Source organism: Penicillium cataractarum (genome assembly GCF_028827025.1).
Source record: "Penicillium cataractarum strain IBT 29864 chromosome Unknown utg000004l, whole genome shotgun sequence".
Classification (NCBI taxonomy): domain Eukaryota; kingdom Fungi; phylum Ascomycota; class Eurotiomycetes; order Eurotiales; family Aspergillaceae; genus Penicillium; species Penicillium cataractarum.
In genome coordinates this window covers 290813-296812 of record NW_026622740.1, presented here as the reverse complement: position 1 = coordinate 296812, position 6000 = coordinate 290813, and positions in this window count along the sequence as shown.

The following is a 6000-nucleotide window of genomic DNA, read 5'->3' as shown; positions in this document are numbered from 1 at the left end:
AAGAGCAAGCGGTGTGCTGTTAAAGTGTTCTATTGTTTTCGATGGAGTCTGAAAGATGAGCCTACTTACCAGTGGATACCACAGTGAAATACATGCGTTCATAGTTCCCGCAGAAGAATCCTCCGAGGCCTTGGACAGTACGTATTAGTGCCTCGAATGGAGACTGATCTGCAGTAGCAGTTCCTCCAACTCCTTGTCTTTCTCATACCCTGCTACAAACAGCTCGGGCTCTACGAACAGTTCCCACCTGATACAAAACACGGTGTGCTATGCGTTTAGCAGTGGGACACCATACACCTCGTCATACCCTCCTTCAATCTTATCCAGAGCACGCCCAGAAGCATCAATCATACAGATAGGAAGATGCACGGTTGCCGGAACCAGGCAACCGGGCATCAAACTCTGCTCGGCCTTAGTCCTCCCACTTCCGTACGAGCAGGGTTGAGAAAGGGAAATAGAACAGAAGCGGAGGTGGGCCTATGGTCTTCTTTGCATCTGGGCCCGACACTAATGCACCCAATCGCGGCGGTCGTACGCCTGTAATCCGTAATCTGATCTCGTACAACCTCATGTCCGCAGTACTGCGACCGGGCTGCCGGTCACGATTCCGATGGTCCAGATCGAAAGCTAATGCCGCGGGGAAATCCGGGTTCCGGGTCTTTCTGTTGGATGATCCTGTCTCGAGGGACCTTTATACAGATGATCTAGATACTTTTGTTCAAGATGAGAATGTACAGAGTACTCTTGTAGTACCTGGTACAAAATCCCCTCTCCTCCGTCCTATCCATTAGCTCTCTTTTCGAGACGACAGTCTAGCCGTGATAGAGGTGCGCGTGCGTTAGGGCACGCACGTTGTGGAGGCAACAGTGATGGAAGGCGTTCAGTGTATCGTTCTGAATGGGGAGGAGGGGGTGGGAAGGGGGTTGGTTTGGGGCGTATCTGAGTTCGGCACCAAGGCGAGGTGACCTACCGTGCATGCGACTAAATCTCAGGTGTGCACGGCACGCATCGTGGAGTGGCTGAAATGGTGCGATTCGGGTGGTAACTGCTGGGCTGGGACTCGGATCGGCTCTGCGTGATGTAGCGACTTACCGATGAAGATCGATTGCTCGCATCACAAACAAATACTTTGTCTCCTTGGCTCCGGAATTTGGATTCTGACTTGGGCCATCGTGTCGGATCCCCGGCGGGGAGAAAGCTGGTAGGATGCTCCAGCCTTGGAGATCGGTGCATGGCTGCTGCTACCGTTCTGTATGCCGCCACTGCTGCTGTTGGAGACGAAGGTTTTCCTTTTTTTTCGTTTCTGGGTATATCCGCAATCATACTCCGTACCTTTTTCTCCCAGGCCATTTACATGCCAACCGCATTGGAGTTTGCATCGTAGCCAGCATCTATGGATACAGAGACACGCATAGATCCAGATGCCTTCTCGTGATGGACATATAGGTGTATCCTTGGTATGTATATGCCTGTAATGCGGTGCCACCGATGCGGGCCCAACAGATTGGGAATGATCAAGCCAGCCACGGGCTGCAGGGGGTGCGCAAGAGAAGGCCTCGAGCGACAGAAAAAGACCGAACACAGAGAGACCGCTGCATGCCAAGAGAGAAACTTGGAACCCAGATCAACAGAGTGCGTTAGAGGTTCCGAAGATCTCGCCTCGATTACCTTTGGCGTTGGACCAGTCTGAAGCCGCCCGGCCAACGTTTTGGCTCTTGGAGGCTAGGGCCGGCCGTTAGCCCATGCACCCGCTATGGGTCCTGGAGTCTGTGCACCAAGCCCGCGACAGGAAGAGAGGGAGGAGGAGTTGAGTTATCATTGCAGAGTGGGCTTCTGCCGTTGGACGAGGCTGGGAAAGCTACCATGTTGTCGGAGCCGAGCACGGAGAGAACGATTTTGCGTATTTCTGGCTGGTCATAGACAACTGCAGGCAAGTTCTAAGCTAGCCAGTGTTGTTCACACTCCGTAGCTCGGTCAAAGACTACCCCGTAGGCTGGCTAGGATCAGGGTGGCCTTTGTCGTCTGTGCCTAGGGGCTTTGGGCAGGGGGCGGAGAATAACAGAAAAACGATCCCTGATGACGGGTATGACAAGCTAACGGTCGGGGGGTCCACTAAGAGAGGGGCCTTCGCAAGGCCCAAACGGAGAAAAAAGAAAAAGAAAACAAAAAACTCGAAGGGGGAAGGGGGTAGGGGGTAGGGGCGCAGGAGCACAGAAAGTTCGTAGTATTCAAAAAAAACGGAGTCAAGAAGGAGAGAATAGTAAGAAGTTAGTTTTCCCCTCCACCCCTGTGTTTTCTACTCCAGACTATTCTCGATTCTCGAAGAATCCCGAATCTACTGATTTCTCTCCCACGATAAGCTTACATACCGTTGGAACGCGGCATAGCCGCGTTAATATAGAGAAAATAGATTAACCCGTCAATAGAACCTTCCACGACCCTCTGGTCTCCGAGACAGACCCATGATCTAATTTAGCCACGATCCCGACTATCTGCCCCAGTGCATGGACGATTGGGATGCGCACGCGGCCGGGAAAGGCAACGGCCACCAGCGCCATCCCGGGCATGAGGGCCGAATCTCCTTTCGAGATGCAGATGTGGACTCTTACGTCACCCCTAGAGTGTGTGTGAATGGGCATAAATTTTCCGAAGGATTACTTACATACTCATAGTAGTGTTCTATGGTGACCAGAGAGGATGCTGGGCTTCAAGTACCACCATCATTCGAGTACATCTCTAGCTCTACGGAGTAGTATATTCTTGAATAATATTCACACTCCTGGACCTGCATTAGAATCATTCTCCCTACGTATGGTGTCTACCGAATGGGGGTTGGTGTTTATTGCTGGCGGATCTCTACAATGATGCAGCGGACACGCGCAACAGCGATCTCACCAGTAACGTCCCGTGTGGTCCGATCTCGATCCAAAGCTTAAGCCATGCGCGACAACATGAGGTGATGACGGGCCCTTGGCGGGACTAAACTAGTTAATTATCGGCAAGAGTGCTCAAGTGGGAAGTCAGCGCCGACCAAAGAAGAAAGATAACTGGGAAAGAAGAGAGACAGAGTGGGAGGTGCATAAACTTTAACTGGGGGGAGGGAGTGTACAAGTTATTCGAGTGGATTCCTAGCGATGGAGTTATTGAATCCTGTACCGTAGAACGGAACTATATAGTAACTACTCCAGTAAGTGTTGATTAATATAGTGCTCGTGTGGATTAATCGTAGGTAAGTTGCCGTGCTGTTCCGAACTTGGCGACTGGGCGTTTGTAGATTCCTCGAAGTACCGCCCATAATGTGGTGATAAAGGTTTGTGTACTTTGAATTCGACTCGATCTGATTTGGCGTCACGGTCGGGAAGTGACGTCGAGGAGTGGACCATTTCCCATTTGACTTTGGCAAATTGCGCCCGCGGCACGGCGGCTATGCCCGCGATCTAATCCGGCAAGGGTGAGAGATATGAGACATTATTCCGTACAGAGTAGTACGGAGGGAGTAGAGATGTGGCTATAGTGTTAGTATCTATGGGCTAGGATGGCCAAGGAATATATTTCGGGCAATGAGATCGGTTGTATACAACATTGAATTCCAGAACGTTTGTAGTACCCTGTCTCGTTATTTAGTACCAGTTGTACTTACGGAGGAGTATGCATCTAAGGATATCGTGATTATATATTCCCAGATTCCAACCTATCCGACCGAGTATAAATATATATACATAGTACTATAGGTAACTCACACAGATTCAGCCCCATGGAACGTTGTCCTCCGGTCAGGCACAATGTCCATCTCAGATCTGAGGTACTGTGCAACCCCTGTTTCTCCCTGATGATTGGAGGGCTCGAGTAAGCCGATCGCCGTGATCCAGTTGCAGTTGCGATTTCAACGCGAGGGGGGCCTGTGTGACGGTGGCGGGTTTCCCCACACTTCACATTCCTCAGATCGAGGCATGCCAGTTGGCAGAATTACTCATGGGACGTGGTTTAATTGATAATACCACTCTCCGACAAAGGAAATTGATATTGAAGATTTAAAAACCAATTTAATACCCTTTAAGATAAGCATGCATGATTATTGGATCATAAATCCAAATGCGCTGCAGAACCTAAGCATTGCTCCTTCGAGTTCGCCTACTGCAGCCTGCTCGTTCGATTTACACTGACGATCGTGGTAATTCTGTTCTTCACTTCATGCACCTGTCGCTAACCCCCCACCGGAGGTCAGATCTACTCAGCCTAAAGGGCTCTCGGGATTCCTCGGGGGGTTGACATCATTCCCCCTTCTCTCAACGGCGCATTAATAATAAGTTTGGGAAGGGGTCTGAACACCCCTTTCATGCATGTCCGAGGCTGACGAGTCGAGAGCGCTTCGAATACTCAATCGGAGATCGGTGGCTCCATGTGATACCCACGGTGGCTCTTCGACGGGTAGTAGTTGGGGGCGTTTTTTCTTTTTGAGGGGGGTATTGCCCCATCTCGCCAGCAGTCCGGAGAAGTACACTGGTTAGTGTGTTTAATAGCCGATTAAGTATAGTTGCGTCGCTAGCCGTGGCCTATTGTTCCCGTTCACCACGGTCTCGGGTCGTCTATTCATGACTTACATATATTGATAATATAAAACTTTAGTAGTGCGTTCTAGCTAGGTAAATGGAAGGAAGTATAGCCAGATCGAGATGCCGTGTCCGTGTTACTCTGGAGTTCCTTTTTTGTGTCAAGGAGGAAAGGCACCCCGTTGCTGGGGATGTGATAACCTCGATTTAGGCCCTTCTGAGCTCTTGTACATAAATTTTGTGTGGCTGTGCATAATTACCTTGAGATGGACTTTTTTTTTTTATTTTCTCAAAAGATTGACACGCTCAGCTATGTATAAATGGATGGGGGATAGGAATGAGGAAAAAGGAAGAATAACCATGCATCATTGTCATGTAGAGAGCCGTGAGGTTGCAGTTGCAAGCAGGCAACCCCATAGGGAGAGAGGGACTCGCTAACTCACTATGGGATGGACATATTTCCAGAAGCACGGGAGATGGAGAACACCGCCTCATGCCGGAGCGGTGCTTTTTTGGCGATGAGATTGGGGAGTGCTCCATAGCGCTGGAGAAGGGGTGGATATAGCTGGGGAGTAGGTACCTCCAATGTACAAATGGAGTATTTGCTGGGTTTCTAGAGTGTTAGCTGCGATTAGTCTTGATGGTTATTATTTCAATCAGTATGAGGGACCGTTGTTTTGCTCTACTTCGAGTCCTATCGTATGGCAATTCATAATTTTGTATACTTCAAGTACGAGGACTGATAGCTTCGCATTGGATTATGGCTATCAACATATTTCCTAATTTCTGCTTTCCCATTCTTTTCTTCTTTTCCCTCCCCATGGTCATTAAACCTACTTACCTCCACTCTACACGCGACCTCCCCTGGGACCCCACCGCAAGCCCCAAGATATCCATCGCAACTAAAAAGCCAGACTAGCAGTGATAGGTATGATCCCAGTCAAGTCCCACATGCGCGAAGATCCGCAGTTCGCCCGTACCGTAATTTGCCTCCCAGTAAAACGGGGTCATGACCGATCTGCCAATTTTCCCGTAATTTTCCTATCCCCCCTCTCTCTTTACAGTCATCACTTACAAAGCGATACCCATACTTTCCCATCCGTACCTTTTTTTACCTAGACTCCACTCAAATCAAATCGTATAGTTACTATGTACTCCGTAAAGTAAGTAGTGCACTTCTGTACAGATCCATCTCGATCCACTTGATTCCTCCGATGCGCAACGTTCTTTTTCTTTTTCTTTTTCTTTTTTTATTAAACTGGAATTTCCTCTCTGAAATTAATTTTCGGAATTAACAATTTTAAAGTTCCAGTTGGCGTAGCGGGCTTTCCATTCCTTTCCCTTTCCTCGTTCATTCCAATCTAAAGCCCGAAATGAAGTAGCCTCGATCCCCTTGATTAAATATTCTCCTTTTGTCCTCACTAAAAAAGAAAATCGATTTTATTTCTAT